At 39.3% G+C, this 16,865-nt stretch overlaps 1 long non-coding RNA gene across 1 annotated transcript; it reads left to right on the top strand.

Annotated features, from left to right (window-relative positions):
* The first annotated feature begins 442 nt into the window (after positions 1–442).
* Positions 443–3,750, top strand: LOC107792038 (uncharacterized). Its single transcript, XR_001649426.1, has 3 exons — positions 443–552; positions 3,311–3,407; positions 3,522–3,750. It is a non-coding gene; the product is annotated as an uncharacterized LOC107792038 (long non-coding RNA).
* Positions 3,751–16,865: the final 13,115 nt, after the last annotated feature.

Genomic DNA, 16,865 nt, shown 5'->3' with positions numbered 1-16,865 from the left:
GATTTGAAGTTCCTAAAGAACTCCTACGTACCTTTTGACTTCCTCTATGAAAGATACGACCACAGTAGCTCTTACCGTGTTTTTGATGATGAATTCTCAAACACCTCCTTGGGCTGGGTTGATCGTAGGGTCTTCGTGTTCATTGTGTGCTTCTTGGGCATGCTAGTATTCCCAATCCAAGGGGATAGAATTCATAGTCACAACCACAAAAAGTCTTTTACCAATAATTATTTAGTGGCAATTAGCTACTTGCTGGTAATTTAATTCTCTCAATACAAACATTAGCGGCATTTGTGTATTTGTCACGAAATCGTGTTCTTTTACCAACCATTCAAAGTAATGGCCAGTAAAGGTTAAAAAATTAAGTCTATTTTCATTGAATTTATTCTCCCTCCCACTTTTTGTTGTAAAATATTCCCTCCCTCCAAATTGCAAATAGATCTTCTCTGCTATAACAAGCCGTAAAATTGAGCAAACCCCTCTCTCTCTCTTTCTATCATCGTTGTCAGCGCCTAACTCATCTCTCTCACCATCACCGACCACCATCACCAGGTAATCTCTCGATTTTTTTCTTTTTGATTTTGATGACCCTCTACTCATGAAATGCAAAGCAAAAGTGCATAAATATTAATTTTGTATTGGTAGTGAGCGCGGTAGAAGGTGTTCCTTATTTAGGTCCTTATGCCGATTAGATTAAATACATATTTGATCGATCCTGAAGAACTAGGGTTTCTCTGCTAGTCACGGCTTTTTTGTTCATTTCTCTGTACTTTCGACCTTATTTGTTTCTTCTTCCTTTGATGGTTGGCCTCACTAAATATCAGTTTTTTTCTCTCAAGAACCTCTATTGGAAAGGTTCAATGTAGACTTAACCTAAGTTTGATCCATAATTTTTATGCGGAATTGTGAAAAAGAAAGTAAAATTTAAGGTGCATTCTGGTGAATTGGGTCTTGTGAAAAAATGGAGATTTCATTTGGTAATTAGAATTGCAATATGGGTATGTTTCTCAAGTTCTGTTGAAGGCAGACACATTTTATGTAAAATCAAATTGATATGCATTTAAACTGATTGTAGTGAGTATAATTTAATTACTAATATTTTATTTATAATAAGTGCAGGAGAGTTCACAATATTGAGATGTTTCTTATGTCTTTACATTGTGTTGTCTTGTCCCATACTCTATTAAAGTAAATTTCCACTTTCTGTTGATAATTGAGATTATAGAAAATATAGTAGCTGATTTCTTTTGAATTACATTTCTAGTTCTTTATTATGTCTTTGTATTGAGAACTTGTTCTTGATATAATAATGTTATGCATCTGATAAAAGATGTTCAATCATTTGCAGTAACATGAATTGATTTATGTATGAGAGAACATTGTCTATCCAATATGTTTTTAAGTTATTTAAACAGTTCATTATATTATTCGTTAGATGTGAATTGTTTACGGACTAAATTTGCTTCACTTACTTATTCATGTTAATTAAATGTTTACCTTATTTTGAGTTGAAACATTCTTGGTTATATTCCCAAGTTGTCTCATAGAGGGAAGAATTAGAAGTGAATTTCGTATGAAGTTCTTAAATATTGAAGGCTGAAACCTTATTACTCTATTTTTTACTGCCAGATTGTTCTTATAATCGAAAACTAAAATGTTCTATCCACCTTGTTCTATTTATGTGCATGCGATTACATCTTAAGATATATATATATATATATATATATATATATATATATATATATATATATATATATATATATATATATATACATGCAAAAATTAATGTGTTTTGCCGTAATAAACTTGGATTCTTGTTTTCATGTAAGTACCTTTTTTCTTATTAAACAATTTAATTGGTATCTTCTGTGCGCAATATTAATATTCATCATATATCAAGCCAAATTATTAAGCATCATATGTCCAAACTATTGAAGCAAGTTAACTGATGCATCACTGTACGTATCAGTTCTGTTGAGATAGAAGATATTTTTCCAATTTTATTATCTTTAAACTGTTGGTGTAAGTTATTGATGGAAGGTATACCAATTTTAGTTTACATTAGATTTCATATTTTGACATTCATTTTATTTCCACTTATAGCTATTTCTTTGTTCTTGTGATACCATTATTTTTTTCTATGGGCGATGGTACTGATATATTGTATTTTTTCGTCTTCTTGAGCTGAGGGTCTTTCGAAAACAGTCCCTCTATCCCTCGGGGTAGGGGTAAGGTCTGTGTACACACTACCCTTCCCAGACCCCAACAGTGGGATCTCACTGAATTGTTGTTGTTGTTGTTGTTATTGTTGTTCTAGCTATTTCATTTCCAAAGTTACATGTTTTTCTTTTATTTTGAAAAAAGAGGTAAAAGAAAATAGTTCTGCGCGTCTACATTCTTGGCATGAGATGATTATTTTATGGTGTTTGCATTTTTCGAAGGGTGAACAGTCCAAACCAAGTGTTCAAGTACTAGTCTTTTCTGAATCGATTACTAAGCTTTAGTACAAATTCTAAGTCATTTGGAATGAATAACTGGAGTTATACATCATATGTTTGTTGAGAGTTGCACCTTTCATGCTAAGTTATTTGAATTCTAGTATTTGTAAACTCTAAAATATACTTCTTTGTGTTTGTTTTGTCGATAAACATATCAAAATTACTAAAAAGAAAAAGGAATTATATGCTTATAAAAAATTAACATGCTAAGCAGATTTAAATGCTACATATATTAAAATTTTCTGAGTTGGAACAAAGCTTACTGATTAGTATATTTTGTTGCAATGTGCCACTTAGGAATATAAATCTCAAAATTGGGTATTGTTATTGTGCTGAACAATGGAGTTTATGTGTAAATTTTTTCAAAAAGTTGGCAGTGTAGTTACCTGCTCTATTTCTGATTCTTTTCTGTTAGAGCTTGTTAATAGTATATAATAGTTAGGCTTTAAACTCATACGGTGGCTTTTCAGATTTAATCTTAACATCTATTATAACCTTCTATTGTTAAAACTTCCATGTAGTTTTCAATGCCTAGAAGAAAAATCAAAAGTTTGACTCAGTGGAGTTAAGTAGATTTAATTTTCACATCGTTATATGTTTGTGAGGATATAAATCACAAGCTACTGCCTCTTCTTTGATGTTTCAATGAGTTCTTTTAAGTGGCTCTAAAATGTTTCGTGTGTTTACTTTAGTTGTTTGGAGAATTCTAGGAGTCAAATTAATAATCTACTAACTTAAATTGTGTAGTGAATTTTTTCTAGATTATAAAAAATTATTGCCATAAATCTGCTGATGTAGTCTCATTGGGATAGGCACAAATATAAATCCAATATTGATACACTTTGATAGGCTAGTCAGACAAGTTCTTGGAGCATTGGAACACTGCCTGAATTATATTTTGAACTGGAGGTAAGAGATGATAAACCTGATGAACAGAATCAGAGGCTATCAAATTTGTGAATTTGTTCGCAAGACATAATGAACTAGATTTAATAAAGTTTACGCTTTCTTCTGTATATTAAGGTACACTTTTTTCTACTGGTGTAGAGAGATTGAATTCGAAAAGTGGTCAGGAAAGCAAGTAGGGTCACAAAGCAGGTGAAGAGAGATTGGATTAATTTGCTCATTCAAGCTGTGTACTTCTTTTTTGGTGTTGACACTGTAAAAGCTATGAATTTGTCATTTTTGTTTGTATATGTAATAAATATTATTTTGTAGAGTGAATATTGTCATTCTGTTAGAATGAATAAAAGTAGAGTATTTATTTTATCATTTCAGGCTGTAGCAAATGCTGTTAGAAAAGTCAAATTTTTACCTCCAATAAATTGAATATTTGTTAACCATAAACAAAATTTATTAAATGCAAAAATAATGCAGATTTAGTTGCCACTAAAATATGTTACCACTACCGACAATTAAGTTCGTCTTTACCGATAATTGTGATTGCCCCTAAATGTATGAACTAAAATATTCCTTAACCACTTTTAGTGGTTATTTTAATTGTAGGCATATAATTGCCACTAGTTGTTAGACCTTTAGCGGCAATAATTTGGTGCTTTACCAGCACTCCTATTTATTTCCGCTAAAGCCTTTAGCGACGGTGGATTCAATGGCAAATGATTAATTACCGGTAAAAGATTTTGTGGCTATTTTTATTGCCACTAAAGAGATTATATTTTGTCGCTAAAAGCCTTTTTTGTTGTAGTGACTAAGCTGGCCATGGTAGCCAAAACTTTGATGGACATGATCGAGGGGCAGACATATACTATTGTCCCTATGATCATTGAGGATATGTACCGGACCTTGGAACGCTGTCAGAAGGGATCCAGATTCTTTGAGGGTTGCAATTTGCTGTTACAAGTTTGGCTGTTAGAACATCTCCAAAGGGGTCAATACCGCCAAGAGTTTCCACGAAGGTCGTGGAATGACCACATACCCTTCCATCACCCTAAGAGAATGACTTACATTCCGGACATGTTTGCTCAACCTAAGGATGCTATAGGATGGGTGAAGTTCTTCAACAAGTTGACTGAGGACCAGGTTCAATGGATGTTCGAGTGGTTCCCCGCCGACGAGTTCATCATCAGATCCAGAGACATCCCACATTTGGTGTTGATTGGGTTAAGGGGAATATACCCTTATTCTCCCCTCAGGGTTATGAGACAGGCAGGCAGGAGATAGGTCATACCACTGATCGCTAAAATGAGTTACTTCATAACTGATTTCTAGGGTGACGCTATCCCATATAAGAATGAAGCACAATATATGTGGACTTTGAAGATTATTGTGGAGAAGCATACCATCGAGCCGGACTAATATCATGTGGGTCATTCATACTTTTACCCCTCATGGTTGGATGATAATCTATCAGGAATCTTTGAGCCAAGGGTTGGTCTAGGAAATAGGGTCATAGATGAGTTTGCCGAAACAAAGGTGAAGTATATCAAGCTGCGCAAAAGAGTTCGAGAGTCTAAAGCTAAGCATATGGCACAACATAAGGCCGATATGGAAATGATTAATGAGTGGAAGGAGAGGGCTATTAAATCCAGCGAAAGGCTGGAATATTTGGAGTACAGTTTGATGGAATTGGAGTGAAAGATAAGAAAGAGAGTCACCGACTGCCAGAACGCTGAGGGAAATGAAGGAGGGCATTTGGCAAGGGCATTCTTACTGCTGAACCTGCACGAGCTGGGAGAGTTGATCGACAACAACATCCGATCTGGAGAGGGTCCTTCTGGGACCAAGTAGATTAGATTTACTTGCCTTTCTTTTAAATATAATAAGGCCAAGTTCCATTAGCAACATTATCTTATTTAGTGTCGTTTGGGTCGTTTATTTTTAAATTAATGAAATGAGGCAATTATTGGAACTGAATTTCTCCAAATCTATTTGTCGCTAGGCCTACCTCGAGCACAAGGAGGCTCTCAAACTAGGACGCAAATTTACATTCCCGCAATACGTGTTTAAATACTGCAAACATTTTGGAACCTTTACTGACTTATTTACCTTTTGTTTTTCTTTATTCTTTATTCTCATCCCCTAATGTTGGGTCACACATACTGGCATTATCAGTATATCATACCAGATCTAGAGTCCCTCTACCTCCTCCTCCTCCAAGTAACACAAAGAACAGAGGGAAAGCTAAAATGGACGACTTAAGTGGTATTCAAAAGGAAAATGAGGTGAATGCAGAAACTTCAGCCGTCGGAGTACTCCAGCACCAAATGATTTGGTCTTACGACTGGAACAAAAGATATTAGAGTTACAGGGAGAACTTGAGCAAGTCTGCAACTTAGCAAATCTATCCCTCATCCTGAGCGTCCCCGATGTCAACCAATAAAATACCAAAAACCCAGCACCTCCCCAAAACACACCATACCATCATCCACAAAACACTCATGCACCGCATCAGTATGCAACTCCACCTCAAAACCTCAATCCCTTACCGATAGCAACTCTACCACAACACTATCATCAACCAGTCTAGTATCCACCAACCGCTACTTATCAAACTCCATAGAACACACCACAACCCATTCCCGATCCTCAAAACTCAACCAATGACCACCACTACACCTAGGTTCATGGTACTCACCAAAACAACCCTATATATGTGGAAACCTTACCTCAATCTACTCAACCAACCTCCTATACACCATAATCTGCTGAGAAGGACCTGCTCATAAAAAACATGGCTAAGGAACTCAAGAAATTGGCAAGTCGGGGTTCAGGGTGTCAAAGGAAGCAAAGGGATAAAAGGTTTGAATTATGAGGACCTATGCATACAGCCAGATGTAAAACTGCCGGAGGGTTACAAACCTCCCAAGTTCGAGATGTTTGACGGCATAGGTGATCCCAGGGTTCATTTAAGGACCTATTGTGACAAACTCGTCGGGGTCGAAAAGGATGAAAAGATCCAGATGAAGCTTTTCATGAGGAGTCTTACGGGAGATGCTTTGTCCTGGTACATCAGCCAGGATCCTAAGAAATGGTCCAACTAGGTAAGTATGGAGTCTGATTTCATGGACCAATTCAGGTTCAACACGGAAAATGCACCAGATGTTTTCTACATTCAGAACCTCATGAAGAATACCACTGAGACTTTCCGCGAGTATACTACTCGATGAAGGTCGAAAGTGGCCAAGGTCAGGCCAGCATTGGACGAAGAGAAAATGAACAAATTCTTCGTCAGAGCACATGATCCGCAATATTATGAAAGGTTGATGGTTATTGAAAACCATAAATTCTCTGATATCATCAAATTTGGTGAAAGGATCGAAGAAGGCATCAAAAGGGGGATGGTAACAAACTTTGAGGCACTACAAGTCAAAAACAAAGCACTACAATCAAGCGGCGTATCGAAAAAGAAAGACTTTGGGGCACTAATGGTGGCTGGAGGCCCAAAATCTCCACTCACATACCAAGCACCTCCACAAACATATCAACCCTCATCTCCCAGATATTCTCAACCGACCACTGTCTATCACACCTATAATTCCCAACCATCTCATTTTCAGTCACCTCTAACTCACCGAAATTATCCAAGACCACGACCCAATTTTGACCGCAAACCACCTAGACAATACACCGCTATTGCTGAACCCATCGACCAGTTGTACGAAAGGTTGAAGGCTGCTGGTTACATCACTCCTTTTCCCGCTGTGGTAGTGGAGAACCCACCCCAATGGGTCAACCCAAACAAAACCTGTGCATACCATTCAGGTATAAAGGGGTACACTATTGACGCATGCCGAACATTGAAAAATAAAATCCAGACACTGATTGACAACAAGGTCATACAGGCAAAAGAAGCTGCACCCAATGTCCGCAACAACCCCCTCCCAGAACATAGGGGTGGTGGGATACATGTGATAGAACTGGATGAAGAATGGGATCCTGAGGGGTCAATCGGGCTTATTCGAGAAGACGATGACTTTAAACTTGTAGTCACATTTACTCCTATTATAGTGCAGACTCAGTCACCGATCGAAGTTGAGGTAGCTACATCAGTTCCATTTGAGGTAGAGGTAGCTCCACCTATGGCCACCCCTATTCCATTTGAAGTGGAAGTGGCCACACCTTTCACGGTGACAGTATCAACCACACCTCCTTTCAACTCAAAAGCAATACCCTAGGATTATGTCGCCGAGGCTAGGCAAAAAGGAAGGGAAAAGATGGAGGAATCTGATGCTGCTCAAGAAATGACCAGGACCGAAAGGGTCTATACACCTGAACACTTGGGAGGACCAAGTAAGGATGCCACTACCAAGCAACCTGTCATTGAAACAAGGCCAGATGACCTTTGGAGGAAAGTACAGGCGAGGGAATACTCCGTCGTTGATCATTTGAACAAAACCCCCGCCAAGATATCCATCCTGTCGTCGTTGCAAAATTTAGAGGCACATAAGAATTATTTGATGAAGGTGTTAAGTGATGTTTACATACCCAACAATATCACCTGCGGAGAGATGGCCAAAATGGTAGGGCAGGTGCTGGAAAGTCATAAGATAATCTTCCTTGAGGATGAACTACCGCCTGAAGGGTTGAATCATAACCGAGAATTGCATATCACGGTACAATTTGAAGATAAATTCATTGCTAGAGTTCAGATCGATGGAGGTTCAAGCCTCAACATTTGTCCATTGGATAATTTAAAAAGATTGGGCAAAGGTTTCCATGAAATACGGGAAGGAAGCATGAATGTGAAAGCCTTTGATGGATCTTAAAGGGCCACGATTGGGGAGATTAATCTTTGTCTACAGATGGAGACAACTTGGTTCGACGTTGAATTCCAGGTGCTTGACATATCAGTTTCATACAATCTTCTATTGGGCTGACCATGGATACATGCCGTTGGGGCTGTGGCTTCCACACTACACCAGGACGTGAAGTTCAAATGGAACCATCAGGAAGTGATCATTCACGAGGATGAGAGTAACCCTATTTACACTAGTCAAACCATCCCGGTTATCAGGAACATAAGAAGGCTAAGAGGAGATACCTATCATCACATCGAACGTGTCAATGCCATTGAGAAAGACAAATGGTGGAGTAACAAAATAGAAAGCATACTAGCATGGTCTGGGTACGAACTCGGTAAAGGGCTTGGGAAGAATCAACAAGGCATCACCAAACCAATACAGCTGGAACGTCATGGTACTACTTTCAGGCTCGGATACCAATATACATGGTAGGAGTATGATGATTGGTCGCCTCCATGGCATGGACCTTATTACCCTCTCGAGCAACCAATGCCACATATGGGTCAGGCTATTCACTAAGCTGATACAATAGGGGGAACTTAGAAGAAGAAGCATTAACTGGGCTATGGAATCTGTTCCTAGAGGACGAAGACATAGATTACAGGCAATAATTGAGGAGGAGGAGGAGGAAGAAGAGGGCCTCACTATTCAAACTGTGGAGAAAGGAGTTGTTCTCAGGAACTGGACTGCCACACCATCCCGGGCCTGTGGAGTCCCTGGGTAGCTTAGCAATCAACTTAATTTTATTTCTATAGCCATGCTAGGCATCTAAGATTTTTAGTAGTTTTGTTTTTAAAGACTTACTTGCTTCAAATAAATGCTCGGTTCATCGAGCCATACTTGTTTTGGATGTTTTCAATTTTAATCAATGCATTACTATTTATTATTCATCATTACCTTTAACACTTTTCTTTCTACAACGTTATTATTACTTTTCCTGATGAACCGGTGACTGTGACATGTAATGAGGCAACGAAATATAAGGATAGTGACTCGAATGAAGAAAATGAAATACCTGAGGAAGTTGTCAGGGAGGTTGATAACTTTGAGAATAAGCCTAAGTCCAACCTGGACGAAACCGAAGCAGTAAATTTGGGAGACGCCGAAACCGTCAAAGAGACTCGCATCAACATTCACTTATCACCGATAGAGAAAGAGGAGTACATTCATTTCTTGAAGGATTATGAGAATATCTTTGTGTGGTCATATGATGACATGACCGGTTTGAGCATGTCCATATTGGCTCATAAGTTGCCTATCAATCGCATGTGTCCGTCGGTGAAGCAGAAACTCAGAAAATTCCAACCAGATATGAGCCTAAAAATCAAAGAGGAAGTTACTAAGTAGATCAAAGCCAAAGTCCTCAAGGTTGAATACCCAACCTAGTTAGCCAACATTGTACCAGTTCCCTGCGAAATATACACATCCTGATCAAAAATTGTGCCAAGCATGAACTCCTATCCTTGTAGATTTCTTCGCGGGTTATCACCAAATCTGGATGGATGAAGAAGATGCAGTGAAAATGACTTTTATTACACCGTGGGGGTGTACTGCTCCAAGATTATGCCATTTGGTCTAAAGAACATTAGGCTACTTACATGAGAGCCATGACCACCATCTTCCATGATATGATGCACAAAGAAATAGAGGTGTATGCCAACGACGTCATTATCAAATCCAAGAGGGTCGCATATCACATAGTAGACTTAAGAAAGTTCTTTTATAGGTTAAGGAGGTACAACTTAAAATTAAACCCCGCAAAGTGTGCATTCGGGGTTCCCACAGGAAAGATACTAGGTTTATTATTAGTCGTTGAGGGATCGAGCTGGACCCGTCTAAAGTTAAGGCTATTCAGGATTTACTACCGCCTTGGAGCAAAAAGGACGTGATGAGCTTCCTAGGACGGCCCAACTATATCAGTCACATCATAGCACAGTCCACAGTTATATGTGATCCCATCTTCAAGAAGTTGAGGAGAGATGTCGAAACAAGTTGGACCGAAGATTTTCAGAAGGCTTTCGATAAAATCAAGGAGTACCTATCCACACCACCAGTCCTGGTCCCATCGGAACCTGAACGACCTTTGCTACTCTATCTATCTGTATTAGATAGGGCTTTTGGATGTGTTTTGGGACAACATGACGAGATGAGGAGAAAAGAGAAAGCAATATACTACTTGAGTAGGAAATTCACACCATATGAGGCATGATACTCTCTGTTAGAATGCACTTGTTGTGTTTTAACTTGGGCAGCCCAGAAATTGAGGCATTACTTCTGTGCCTATACCACATACCTTATATCCAAGATGGACCCTTTGAAGTACATATTTTAGAAACCCATGACGACCGGGAAGTTAGCCAAGTGGCAGATACTATTAAGTAAATTCGATATCGTCTATGCAACTCAAAAGGCGGTCAAAGGACAAGCACTAGCAGACCATCTTGCTGAAAATCTTGTGGGAGGAGAATACGAACACTTGAAAACGTATTTTCCTGATGAAGAAGTGTCATTCATAGGAGAGGACATTACTGAAGCATACGATGGTTGGAGGATGTTCTTTGATGAAGCTGCAAATTTTAAAGGAGTGTGCATTGGAGCGGTTGTGGTATCAAAAACTGGCCAGCATTATTCGGTGTCTACTAAACTCAGATTTTTCGGCACCAACAATATGGCAGAGTATGAAGCCTTCATACTAGGGCTTAACATGACAATCGACATGAATATTCAGGAGTTGCTAGTAATCGGTGATTCAGATCTGCTTGTGCACCAAGTACAAGAAGAATGGGCCACCAAAAATTCCAAGATATTGCGATATCTGCACCGTGTATAGGAATTGAGAAAGAGGTTCACGAAGATGGAGTTTTGGCATGTTCCCAGAATTCAAAACAAGTTTGTAGATGCTTTGGCCACCTTGTCATCCATGATACAACATCCAGATAAGAATTTCATTGATCCCATCATGGTGAGAATCCATAATCAACCAGCGTATTGTGCTCATATCGAGGAAGAGACAAATGGAAAACCTTGGTTCTGTGACATCAAAGAGTATTTGGCAAAAGGAGAATATCCGGAGTATGCGAACCATACTTAGAAATGCACACTTCAGAGATTGTCCAATCACTTCTTCCACAACGGGGGAAACATGGACAAAAGGACTCCTGATTTGGGATTGCTAAGATGTGTCGACGCAAAAGAGGCTTCTAAGCTACTTGAGGAGATACATGCAGGGACCTTCGACCCGCATATGAATAGTTTTATCTTGGCCAAGAAGATACTTAGGGCCAATTACTTTTAGATGACTATGGAGACAGATTGTATCCAGTATGTCCGAAAATACTACCAATGTCAAGTGTATGCCGATATGATAAAAGTTTCGCCAAATGAGATCAATGCAACAAGCTCACCTTGGACATTCGCCGCCTGGGGAATGGATGTCATCGGTCCGATCAATCCCGTTGCTTCAAACGGGCACAGGTTTATTCTAGTGGCCATTGATTACTTCACAAAATGGGTAGAAGCCACATCCTACAAAGTTGTAACCAAGAAAGTCGTCACAGTCTTTGTCAAGGATCGTATTGTTTGCCGATTCAGAGTTCTCGAGTCCATTGTCAGTGATAATGTCACCAATCCCAATAGAGATCTAATGAAAGCCATGTATAAAACTTTCAAAATCAAGCACAAGAACTCCATGACATACAGACCTCAGATGAATGGAGCCGTAGAAGCCGCCAACAAAAATATCAAGAAGATATTAAGGAAGATGGTAGAAAACCACAAACAATGGCACGATAAGCTACCTTTGCTTTGTTGGGATACCGCACTATAGTTCGCACATCAACCGGGGCAACTCCCTACATGCTAGTTTATGGTACCAAAGCCGTCATCTCAGCCGAAGTAGAGGTTCCTTCTTTAAGGATCATACAGGAAGCCAAACTCAGCAATGTAGAATGGATAAGGAGCCCCTATGAGCAATTGGCCCTTATAGATGGAAAAAGAATGAATGCGGTATGTCACAATCAGCTTTATCAGAATAAAATGTCCAGAGCTTTCAACAAAAGGGTCAAACCAAGAAAGTTTGCACCAGGACAGTTGGTGCTGAAGAAGATCTTCCCACATCAAGATGAAGCCAAAGGGAAATTCTCTCCCAACTGGCAAGTTCCTTACATGGTTCATAGGGTAATAAGAGGAGGAGCACTCATACTTGCAGAAATGGATGGAGAAGTCTGGCCAAAATTGATCAATTCAGACGTAGTGAAGAGATACTATGTTTAGACTATTTACATTTCTTCATCTGATGTAATTGAACTACGTTTGACCTGATTCCTATTTAAGAGGGGAAACGTAGGTAGCCCTGTAGGTTCGGTCATATCATATTATAATAAAATTTCCATTTTCCCCGCTAGAATCAGAAACTGGGGCAGAATTTTGAGGAGGACCCTTAAAATTCCGGAGCAAGTTCAGTCAACACCATTGCATACCAGAAAGTCAGAAATTAGTTAAGAAACTGGGGCACAATTTTGAGAAGGGTTCTCAAAATTCCGAAGAAGGTTCAACAAGTTCGTTGCTCGTAAAACGGCTGAAGGATAATCTACCAAACTGGGGCAGAATTTTGAGGAGGACCCTCAAAATTCTAACACGAGAAAGCTGCGATGTCTCTAAAATGTGTTACAGTCACTAGTTCATCTAAAATTATTTGATATTTCATCATGTTTCTAAAATAACTCTATTTTTATCAATAATTGAACATTTTCAAAAACTCTATTTTTGTAACAGCCATGTGTTACCCAAGGAAACTCAAACAAGGCATCTAGAACGGAGAAGCAAAGCCAGCAGACAAAGACACGAACCAACCTCCCCTTATGAAGCTTACAATTTTTCTTTGAGCGCAAGCACATCTGACATAGTAGTATCATTCACAAATATATATACACAAAGAAAAATCACTATCAAACGGGCCACCAGACACTGAACATATCTCCAGCTAACAAACATTCTACACTTATTTGCTATTTCGTCCTTTGCATGGGACTAAGCCCTGTCCCGAAGCTTGCATGAGGCTAAGCACTACCTCCATATTTTCATAAGGCTAAGCTCTACCTTCCATTTGCATAAGACTAAGATCTGTCTCCATCCTGCATGAGGCTAAGCCCTACCTCTATATTTGCATAAGGCTAAGCTTTGCCTTCCATTTGCATGGGACTAATCCCTATCCTGCATCCTGCATGAGACTAAGCTCTATCTCTATCTACATGAGGCTAAGCCCTGCCTCTACGATTGCATAAGGTGAAGCTCTACCTTTCATTTGCATGGGACTAAGCCCTGTCCCACATCCTGCATGTGAATAAGCCTTGTCCCACAACCTGCATGAGACTAAGATCTGTCTCCATCTTGCATGAGGCTAAGCCTTACCTCCATATCTGCATAAGGCTAAGCTCTACTTTCTATTTGCATGAGACTAAGCCCTGTCTCACATCCTGCATGAGACTAAGCTTTGTTTCCATCTTGTATGAGGCTAAGCTTTGCCTCCATATCTACATAAGGCTAAGCTTTGCCTTCCATTTTCATGGGACTAAGCCCTATCCCAGATCCTGCATGAGACTAAGCTCTGTCTCCATCTTGCATGAGGCTAAGCCCTGCCTCCATATTTGCATAAGGCTAAGCTCTTCCTTCCATTTGCATGGGACTAAGCCCTGTCCTGTATCCTGCATGAGACTAATCTTCCATCTTGCATGAGGCTAAGCCATACCTCTATATTTGCATAAGGCTAAGCTTTGCCTTCCATTTGTATGGGACTAAGCCCTGTCCCGCATACTGCATGAGACTAAGCTCTGTCTCCATCTGCATGAGGCTAAGCCCTGCCTCCATGATTGCATAAGGCTAAGTTCTTCCTTTCATTTGCATGGAACTATGCCCTATTCCGCATCAGCATGAGGCTAAGCCCTGCCTCCATATTTGTAGAAGGCTAAACTCTGCCTTACATTGCATGGGACTAAGCCTTATCCCATATCTTGCATAAGACTAAGCACTATCTCCATTCTACATGAGGCTAAGAACTGGCTTCTCATGGGACTAAGCGATGTCCCTCCTTGCATAAACGTTGCTCTATTCCAACACTATCTATTTGCTCCTCTTTCGGGCTAAGCTCTGCCCTCAATCTCACAAGACTAAGCCTTGTATTGTTAATGTTAAAATCATATTGATGCATCTCATGGGCTGAAATATCGCCAATTTGTCCAAAGGTGTCATTGTCTAAAGGCATCATCCTCATAGCCGAAAGACACCATGCCATGGCCTAAGGAGCTCTCAAATTTGCATATCATTATTCAAAGGAATCATGGTTCGGAGGAACCATTTTCATGGCCCGAGAACATCATTTCATGGCTTGCGATTCTCTTATCTCACAATTCATTGCCCAGAACATCATGGTCTAAAGACGTCATCCGCACCATCTAAAGACAATCTTTTATGGTCCAAAGGGAATTTGCATCACGTTTAAATTTTCGTAGTAATCTACGTACTCGCATACATTGTATTTTGAGTTTGCAGGTGATCTTAGAGGTAATCGTTTTCGAATAGGAGCAACCATTCGCTCCGGTTTCCACTCATACCATTTTTACTTTTCCATTCATAACTGATTCTCATGAGCTACCCATCTTACCTCGTGATATCCATCTATCTGCCCTATCTAGCGCCCCCTTTTTTCCCTCTTCGCGGGGAGAGAGGTCTGAGTTTCAACATTCCATGGGGTGTGATAACTCATTTCATTCGGGAATTGGGTATTTGAAGAGTTGTCACCAAACGAGTTATGGTGCGTTAGGGCACCTAGAGTGATTAACTCTTGGAATTGGTTTGCATTACCAGAGATTTAGGGTAAGGGCTCGAAATAACCTTGAGGGGAAGATTTTAGGCACCCCTCTTGGTGCACAACTATGGGTCCTGGCCGAACTTATATTCATAAATTAGTCCATTACAAATAAACAGTTGAATCAAATAGGTTGCAAGTAAAGCATGTTGGATAACTCAAGTAATAAGATAAAGATTTTTGAACAAATTGTAAACAAAGGTTTTAAATAGAAAAGGAATTTTTGTAAAAGGGGAAGTCCTAGGTTGGTTAGCCTATAGGATCACCCCGCACAATATCTGGCAAACACTCCTCGACGAGGGGCTACACGTGACATTAGCATGTAGTCATCATATCCCATATCTACCCTTTCCATCCCCTTAGTGGTCATGCAGAGCGAGTGTTTGGGAAGCGATCTCTATTGTGTGCTATTACCCATACCTTCTTAATGGTCCCGGAGGGATTTAGGACCCCTACCTATAGGCAGTTCTAGATAGACCCCTAAGGTTTTAAAGGTGAAAATTCTAAGGCGACAGGCAAAACAGTTAGGACTTTTAGCACATAAGATAAAAAGGATCAATTAGAGGCTCAAAGTTTCCTCCTCAAACAAGGCATATAAACAGCACGACTGAAACACAATTAAGGTCTTTTATTAAGAAACATCGTAAGGCAGGATATCTAGGTGAATATGCAGAAGACAAGCAATTTTGTTTTTATAAACTCAGGAGTAATAACCCTAGCAATTGCCTATTTGTTTCTTAAAGCCTGTTAGGATAATAAAAACATTAAATCATAGAAACAGTTTCAGAATCGCAGTTTTGAAAACGCCCTACAGGCTTGCCTATACGCGAATATTGATGACTGCATTTTGTATAAAAAACGGCAGATTGTAAACAGACTTTAAATTCCTATGGGCATCTGTCTAAAAACAAATTAAGGCAGTTTTAAAAGACTTATTTTAGAAATATAAAATTCTTAATAAAAACATTTCAGAAGTGAATCAAACGTTAACCGGATTGAATTATTTAACTAAACTTAGGTGAGATCCATAGGCAAGATTTGGTATTGTTCCCTATAGGCATGGAGACATACGAAAACACTTGTTATAACAGAATCTAGGTTAAATTACATCCAATAGGCATGACATCTATTTGTTAAGCCGATTTTAAGACTTGCAAACATGATTTCTATTTGGTAAAGCAATCAGATTTAAACGTAAAAGTTCTATGAGCATGATTTCTACTTGGTAAAGCAATCAGATTTAAACGTAAAGTCCTATGAGCATGATTTCTACTTGGTAAAGCAATCAAATTTAAATACAAAATCCTATGAGCATGATTTCTACCCGTATTACCCCCATAAACATGTATCTACCCATCCCTTTCATTAATTACCCCAATATTTGTTTACAAGTTATTATAGACCATATGACTGAATTACATAAGTAAATAAGAAAATAAGAAGCTAGCCTAGGAGCCTTCAATTAGGACCAGATTTCCAAAAGCCTCCAATAGCCTCAAATGCCTCAATTCCATAGACAAAATCATAGTCTAGGTGCATCAAAGTTCCCTGAGGATCTCAAGGATCCCAGGCAGTGCTTACACCTAGACTTGGTAACCAAAATTGAATAAGTGCAGGGTGAAAAGTCCAGCCTCAGTATGCTAGAGTTTATAGGGTTCTCAAGAGGATCCCAAGGTAGTACACATACTGGAGGGGGCAGAACTTTTTGACTTAGGAGTAGAGTGAAAGTGCTTGACACAAGTT

The sequence above is a fragment of the Nicotiana tabacum genome, chromosome 7 (genome assembly GCF_000715075.1).
Source record: "Nicotiana tabacum cultivar K326 chromosome 7, ASM71507v2, whole genome shotgun sequence".
Classification (NCBI taxonomy): Eukaryota; Viridiplantae; Streptophyta; class Magnoliopsida; order Solanales; family Solanaceae; genus Nicotiana; species Nicotiana tabacum.
Note: the sequence above shows the minus strand (reverse complement) of the source record. Positions and strands in the feature narration are given on the sequence as shown.